We start from the raw sequence: 8,966 nt of genomic DNA, 5'->3' as shown, positions 1-8,966 counted from the left end.
GGTCTTCGAGGAGTGCGCGCCTGGCCGCGTCCCGCTTGCACGTGCGGGGCCAGGTCACCGCGCCCGCCCTCGGTCCGCGGGGCCAGCGCTGCTCGCGTGCAGACCTGTTTCCCAGCCGCACCGAGCATGTGAGAGGAGAGCGTTCTTTGCTCATCCCGGATGGGGTGACAAGGAGCTCAGGGTTTCCTTCTCTCCGTGTGTTAGATCTCTACCCAGTGCTTACGAGAACTTGGCTAATAGTCTAAAGAGTTCCCGACGAATCTTTCCTCAAGGGACAGCAGCTCTAGAAAGGGTCTTCTCCTTGGAAAGGCCCAGTTAAGTCCTGCTGCCGGCTTATCCAGGAGGTACGCCCACCCTCGGACTCCACTACCCACTTCCATTACTCTAGCCTCCTTCCGCCCAGACCTCACCTGTAGGGTTTGAAGACAGGCGCCGACACTTGGGTGGTCTGTGGCAGTCAGGTCCTTAGGAGCCATTTACTAGAGCGGTCACTCACTGGTTCTAGTTTTATTTTAACAAAAGCAACGGGAACCTTATCTTCAAGCCTTGTTATGGAAATAGAGTTTCAGATATTTTTAAAAAAAATAATTATAAGACTTGCTGGTTTAGAATAATCATAAAGTAAAAGTAGAAGTTGCTGACTGCCTCCTCTTCCTACTCTCCGGAGGCAATACTGATGAATAGTTTGGTTTATTCCTACCCCCATTGGTTTATTTGGTTTAGACCTACCCGCATTCCTTTTTTAAAAAATACCATACTTTTAAATTGCGTTTATGTATGTGGGATTTTTTTTTTTTAAGATTTTATTTATTTATTTGTCAGAGAGAGAGGGAGCACAGGCAGACAGAGAGGCAGGCAGAGGCAGAGGGAGAAGCAGGCTCCCTGCCGAGCAAGGAGCCAGATGTGGGACTCGATCCCAGGACGCTGGGATCATGACCTGAGCCGAAGGCAGCTGCTTAACCAACTGAGCCACCCAGGCGTCCCGGGATTTTTTTTTTTTTTAACAAAATGGGATTTTACTTGTGTGCAGCTTTTTCTCACTATTAGTCATTACTCCTATCAGTACAGAAGGATTAACTGTATTCCTTATAATGGCTGTAGAGTACAGAAATTATTTTTATGGGTGTGGCTTAGTTTTTTAGCCTCCTCTGGAAAAGTATTTAAGTTGTTGCCAGTTTTTCAACACTTCAGGCAACTTCTGGGAACATTATTATACCTGTCTGATAAGTACCTAGGTGTGAAACTGCTGGCCTCACAGGTACCAACATTGACTTTTTTTTTTTTTTAAGATTTTATTTATTTGACAGAGAGAGACAGGGCAGAGAGGGAACAGAAGCAGGGGGAGTGGGAGAGGGAGAAGCAGGCTTCCTGCTGAGCAAGGCGCCCAATGTGGGGCTGGATCCCAGGACACTGGGACCATGACTTGAGCCAAAGGCAGATGCTTAATGACTGAGCCACCCACATGCCCTAACGTTGAACTTTTTTTTTTTTAAAGATTTTATTTATTTATTTGACAGAGAGAGATCACAGTAGGAGAGAGGAAGGGAAGAGATCACAGAGAGAGAGGAAGGGAAGCAGGCCCCCTTCTGAGCAGAGAGCCCGATGTGGGACTCCATCCCAGGACCCTGAGATCATGACCTGAGCCAAAGGCAGCGGCTTAACCCACTGAGCCACCCAGGCGCCCCCCTAACGTTGAACATTTTGATAGGACTTCAAACCACGCCGATTTATACCTCCACCAAGGGCCAAGTGCCCTGCTTCTCCACACCCTCACCTAATATGAATATTGCCAATCCTTTAAAGCTATCTTTCATGTGAAAAGTGGTATCTTATTTTAATTTGGTTTTAATCATCAATCCATTAAATTTCCCGAATGCCTTAGCTATTGATGTGCTGGGCGCCAAGACTGACCCGGGAAATACAATTGTGAGCAAAGCAGCCCCATCCAGCTTTGGTCCCTGTAACAGTCTTATGAGGAAGATAAGTGTTTGTGTGATTACTTGATGGATGTGCAGCTATGAACTGGGATGGGCCCAGAGAAGAAAATACAGGGGAATGGGAAGAGGAGCATGTCCTGACCTAGGCAGGGAGGACAGGAAAGGTGCCTGCCCTATGAGATTGACAAGATCTGCAGAAGTTAACTAGATGATGAGAGCACGTGGTTTTCCATGTTGAGGGCACACTTGGGGCCAAGGCCCTGAGGCCTGGAGGAAGCACAGCTGCTTCACAGGACTGAAGGGCTCCTGGCATGGTGGAGACAGCTGAGGAAATCACAGAATCAGCAGAGGCCAGGTCTTTCAAGGGACACTGGTAAGTGTCTTTACTTCCTTACTTGCAAGTGTTTATTGAAGGAGTAATAGACAGTCTTTAAAAGGGATAGGAAGGGGTGCTTTGGTGCTCAGTGGGTTAAGCCTCTGCCTTTGGCTCAGGTCACGACCTCAGGGTCCTGAGATCGAGCCCCCCACTCTGCTCTCTGCTCAGCAGGGAGCCTGCTTCCCTGCCCCCCACCTGCCTCTCTGCATACTTGTGATCTTTGTCAAATAAATAAAATCTTTTAAAAAATAAATAAATAAAATAAAAGGGGTAGGAAGCTATTGCAGCCATCAGGATACTTCATGCCTAAATAATTTCAGCATAAATACCATAAACCAAAGTTCAACATATGTGGTTCTTTGTGTGTGTGTGTCTGTTTAAAGATTTAATTATTTCAGAGAGAGAGAGCACAAGCGTAGGAGACAGACTGAAGGAGAGGAAGAAGGAGACTCCCTGTCCCGTAAGCAGGGGGCCCGATGCGGGCTTTGTCCCAGGACCCTAAGATCATGACCTGAGTGGAAGGCAGATGCTTAACCAACTGAGCCATCCAGGTGCCCTATGGTTCTTTGTTTTTAAAGTAAAATTTACATGTGACAAAATGCACACGTCTTCAGTGTACCATGAGTTTTGGCAGCTACATAAATCAGTGCATTCCTAGTCCCTCTCAAAATATGGAATGCGGGGTGCTTGTAGAGCTCAGTCTGTTGAGCATCCAACTCTTGGTTTTGGCTGAGGTCAAGATTTCCCTCCTGGTGGTGAGGTCGAGTCCCATGTCTGGTCCACCTCAGTAGAGTCTGCTTGAGATTCCCTCCCCCTCTGCTATCCCTAACCCCGGCGCTCCCACATGCAAGTGTACTCTCACTCTCTCTCTTCCCCAACCAAAAAAAAAAAAAAAAGAATGCATCACTCCTTCAAGCCCCTTCCCTGGTAATCCCTGTATTTAACTACTCCAGAGACCATTGTTCTGAGCTTTCTTTCCCCCACAGATGAGTTTTGTCTGTTCTATAACATCATATAAATGGAATCATACAGAATGTGCTATTCTGTGTACTCTCAGAGCCTTTACTCTGACCATGAAATGTTTTGATGCACCCTGGAAAAAAGCTCAAGAAACAAGAACACATTCAGGCTTCTCTTCAGGCAGTGATTATCTGCAGCTCATTTAGAAGACTTCAGATGGGTCTTGAGGTTTGGACTTGTGTCCATGCCCTGCCTCTCATGGTTTGCTTTTGCCTGGAGTGTATCATTGGCAGACAAGAAGTTCTCAGCAACAGCCTCACAGTTTAGAATGACGACCAGTGTCTGGAGCGCCTGTGTGACTCAGTTGGTTGGGTGTCTGACTCTTGATTTCCACTTGGGTCATGATCTGGGGCGTCCGGGGTTGAGCCCTGTGTCCCGCTGCCTCTGCCTCTGCTGCTCCTGCTTCTCTCTCACTTGCACTCTTTTTCTCTCAAATAAATAAAAATCTTTTTAAAAAAGAGTGATTTTGAGATCTTTATGGCATAGTCAGCCTGATCATTTACCATTTCTGCCTGTGGCTATGACCCATCAACTATCCGGGTCGAATGTGGACTGTCCAAAAGCATCTAGTAAGTCTGCAATGGGGTATGAATGATGCTTGTACAAAATGCCCAGGAAAATGTGTTTTCCCTACTTGGGGCTGGAAGGAGCCTAGCAAGGTTCAAAGACTAACAGTACTGAATAGAGATAAGTAATGCTATTGCAGAGGGTATAAAGTGTCTCAGCTAGGATCATAGTGTATTTCATTAAGTAACAAAGGTTGTACAGCTTGGGGGATGATTAGGTTCAAGGAAGATTCTAGAACTTCAGGTAAATTAGACTGACCAAGGACAGAGCAAGGTTGAAGAGCTAGCTCCAATCAGCAAAAGGTATATTCATGCTTGCATTTCCAGGAGAGGGGCTCCATCACCAAGGATTTAGTCTGGTCCTAGAGAAGAAGCAATCTCAGGGAAGCTGGGAACTCTGTCTACCATGTCTTGTGAGACCTAGAATAATTTTTAAGTAGTGAGTCTTGGTGAGTTCTGCACAGCCTGTCGTCAGTCAATTGGAGGTAAGCAATTTGCCTGAGACAAATCATACCTCAGGTAATGACCCTTTTGCTGGAGAAAATTGCAGGGGTTTTTTGCCCTTTTGTGCTAAAAGTCAAGAAAGTCGATAGAATTTATTTTCATGCTTTCTCTAAGCTTTAAAGCTAGGTGAAAGCTCATCCTACAGCGAAACTTTGTGATACATAGAGGACAGTGAATCTCTGGGGCATGATAATGCAGGTATACTGTGGGTTCTTCATAAGACAGGTAAGTAGGTGTTAATTTGAATGTATGAGAACAGGCTCTGAAGAAGCCAGATCATATCTATGATGGGTTTGCATGGGGTTAGGGTAAGAGTAGTATAGAATTGGCACTGCAGAATGTGAGATGTAATTTTATTAATGCTAACCCTGAGATAGTGAATAAATCTGTACACCCAGTTACTTAATATTCAGGGTAGTGTTATAAGGACTAGTGCAAGGTGAAATGAGTCCTTTGTCTATTCCTTTTAGCATGGGCTTTAATTCATCCTTTTCTTCGGGCTTTAAGGACACCGCAGGCTTGAGTAAAAGTTGGGATGGATCAGTTTAAACCTTGAGGTGCTCAGCCTCAGTAATTCTTAAAATGGTAGTAAATTTTTAGTCCATTAGGACTCTGGTACCTCACAGAAATCTTCAAGTTGTATCAGATTGATGTATTTGTTATCCAGATTTGCCGTGATCTGATTAGGACTAGGTACAGTCTCAAGAATTTCACGGAAGAGATCCATACTCTTATCCATAGTGGCCTCACAAATTCACTTTCCCATCAACAGTGCAGAAGGGTTCCCTCTACTCCGCATCCTTACCAACACTTGTTATCACGTATCTTTTTGAGTCCATTCCGACAGGGGATATCTCAGCCTGGTTTTGATTTGCATTTCCCTGATGATGAGTGATGTTGAGCATCTTTTCATGTGTTACTGTCATCTGTATGTCTTCTTTGGAAAAGTGCTCTCTGCCTATTTTTTAACTAATTGTGTGTGTGTGTATGTAGTTGCTTTAATTTCTAGGACATCTTAATCTGTCAGTTCCATTTCCATAATAAGTTTTTCTACTCATTAAGTTAAAGCTAATATGATATCATAAGGGAAGAATGCGTTTTCATTGGAAAGCCCGAGAGGAATAGCAGCGGAGACAGAGGAAGTCAGTGCTGTTGGAACTACCACTGAAGTTTTCACTGACTCCAAGGGAGAGTGATGAATTTACATGCAGGATTATTATTAAAAGTATAACATGCGTAACTATAAGAAAATAGTGAGTGTGGCCTAGAATAGTTTATGATACTTCTTCCTATGAGTTTTAAGGAAGGAATTTAGAGTTGTATACTACCTTCTCCCTTGAAACTCTCTCATTATCTATTAGATTTTTCCTCGCCAAGAGTGGGAATGTTGGTTTTCCAGCATCCTGTTTGTTATTTGTAGCAACAGGTATCCTTATCCATGGACATTTTGGGGAAGGCGTATGGACTCTCTGGGGCCATCCCATTGTTTACTTTGAAAACCCATTAATTTGCTTATGGTCTAACTCTTGTTTTTGTTCTACAACCTTCTCAAAATGTTTGGAAAAAGCTATAGCTCTATTAGCCTTCAAATAGCCTTCAAATAGCCAAATCCTTGGTTTCTGGCTTACAACTATTCATTTAAAAACAAAGGTAATATGATCTTAATCTACCCCGATTGTTATCTGTTTTTTTTTTTTTTTTAAGATTTTATTTATTTATTTGACAGAGATCACAAGTAGGCAGAGAGGCAGGCAGAGAGAGAGAGAGAGGAGGAAGCAGGCTCCCCACTGAGCAGAGAGCCCGATGCTGGACTCGATCCCAAGACCTTGAGATCATGACCTGAGCTGAAGGCAGCGGCTTAACCCACTGAGCCACCCAGGCGCCCCTACCGCGATTGTTATCTGAAGTCGATTTCTAAAATTGCCAATGAGTTTGCTCTTTCAGAAAAAATGGGAGGGGTGCCTGGGTGGCTCAGTGACTTAAGAGTCTGCCTTTGGCTCAGGTCATGATCTCAGGGTCCTGGGATCGAGCCCCGCATCGGGCTCTCTGCTCAGCGGAGAACCTGCTTCCGCCCCTCTCTCTGCCTGCCTTTCTGTCAACTTGTGATCTCTCTCTCACTGTCAAATAAAAAAAAATCTTTTTTTTTTTTTAAATTTTATTTATTTATTTGACAGAGAGAAATCACAAGTAGATGGAGAGGTAGGCAGAGAGAGAGAGAGGGAAGCAGGCTCCCTGCTGAGCAGAGAGCCCGATGCGGGACTCGATCCCAGGACCCTGAGATCATGACCTGAGCCGAAGGCAGTGGCTTAACCCACTGAGCCACCCAGGTGCCCCAAATAAAAAAAAAATCTTAAAAAAGATGGGATTAATGTTCAGTCAGTATGGATTCAAAATAAAATAGGTATTGTTTTTATTTTTATTTATTTTTTTTTAAAAGATTTTATTTATTTATTTGAAAGACGGAGATCACAAGTAGGCAGAGAGTCAGGCAGAGAGAGAGAGAGAGAGGGAAGCAGGCTTCCTGCGGAGCAGGGAGCCCGATGCGGGGCTCGATCCCAGGACCCTGAGATCATGACCCAAGCCAAAGGCAGCAGCCCAAACCACTGAGCCACCCAGGCGCCCCAGGTATTGTTTTTAGAATTGTGTCATATTTTGTGCTTTCTTTTTTGTTTGTTTTTGTTTTTTAAAATATTAAACTACATTTGTGTTTTAAATTTTATTTTTTTATTTTGAAAATTTAAGTCCAATTAACATGTAATGTATTATTAGTTTCAGAGGCAGAGTTCATTGATTCATCCGTCTTACCTAATACGTAGTGCTCATCACATCCTGTGCCCTACTTAATGTCCATCACCCTGTTACCCCATCTCCCCTACTTCCTCCCCTCTAGCAATCCTCAGTTTGTTTCCTATGATTAAGAGTTTTATTTTTTCTTCTCTTCTCCTATGCTCCTCCATCATTTTCTGCTTTCTTTGGTTCCTGTTCTGTTCTGTTTGATGAACTTCAGGAATATATGGTTTCCCAGGTTCTTCTTTTTAATTTATTGTTATTATTATTCCCCTATCCCATTATTACTGTTTTGTTTAAGTAGGCTCCTAATGTGGGGTTTGAACTCAGGACCCTGAGATTAAGAGTCACATGTTCTACCAACCAAGCCGGGCAGGCATTCGGTTCTTCTGACACTTTCAAGCAAGGGTTGAACATATGAAGGACCTGTTAATATTTGTGCTAGTTCAGGTAGGTGAGTGAAGCTGGGATCACAGCTTTCCTGTACTATCTTAAATCATAAAGTTCTTCATATGGGTCATAAAAGGCTGACAACTGAATATTAAATTAAGTAATTAATTAAATTTGCTGAACCTCGGGGCGCCTGGGTGGCTTAGTGGGTTAAAGCCTCTGCTTTCAGCTTAGGTCATGATCCCAGGGTCCTGGGATCTAGCCCTGCATCTGGCTCTCTGCTCAGTGGGGAGCCTGCTTCCTCCTCTCTCTCTCTCTCTGTCTCTCAGCCTACTTGTGATCTCTGTCAAATAAATAAATAAAATCTTAAAAAATAAATAAATAAATTTGCTGAACCTCCTTTTGCCCCTTTGTTTTAAAGTGCTCCTAAGATGGACAGTTTTGCTCATACTGAAAGTTCCTCAAAGTGGTCACTTGGCAAACTGCCATTTTGTAACATATACACAAGTGTTTGGATTATGATGAGAATATACAGGGGCACCTGGCTGGCTTGGTCAGTGGAGCACGTGACTATTTTATCCTGGGGTCATGAGTTCAAGCCCCACTTTGGGCATAGAGCTTACTCAGAAATAAACAAATAAAATAAAATAAGACTATACATAAGAAACAGATGTTTAGCCTCCCAGAAGTATGGGCTTGGGCTGTGATGACCCCATAAGAATTTATTATGAGGGGCGCCTGGGTGGCTCGGTGGCTTAAGTAAGGCCTCTGCCTTCGGCTCAGGTCATGATCTCAGGGTCCTGGGATGGAGCCCCGCATCAGGCTCTCTGCTTGGTGGGGAGCCTGCTTTCTCATCCCTCTCTGCCTGCCTCTCTGCCTATTTGTGTTCTCTTTCAAATAAATAAAATCTTAAAAAAAAAAAAAAGAATTCATTATTATCAGTCAGTTGTTGTTCGTATACCTGCCATCAGCCCCCAGCCAGAGGTTGGCTATCTCTGGCCAGAGACTTAACAACCACAGCCTCTGATGAGTCAGATTTTGGAGTAATTTTTTTTTTCCCCTCCTAAACCAATTCTTAAGGATATAAAGACAGGTTGGAGGAATAATAGACTTTGGAAGCTTTTTAGGTGGTTACCCAAGGCAGATTTCACTTGCCCGAGGGACATAGGCATGACAAGACCTTAAACTTTTGAGTCTTAATGACATGGACCTACTTGGATTCTGCTCATTCACCCTTCTTCTTTTTTTTTTAAAGATTTTATTTATTTATTAGAGAGAGATCACAAGTAGGCAGAGAGGCAGGCAGAGAGAGAGAGAGAGAGAGAGAGGAGGAAGCAGGCTCCCCGCTTAGCAGAGAGCCTGATGCGGGATTCGATCCCAGGACCC

This window comes from Mustela nivalis, assembly GCF_964662115.1.
Source record: "Mustela nivalis genome assembly, chromosome: 2".
Lineage (NCBI taxonomy): Eukaryota > Metazoa > Chordata > Mammalia > Carnivora > Mustelidae > Mustela > Mustela nivalis.
Note: the sequence above shows the minus strand (reverse complement) of the source record.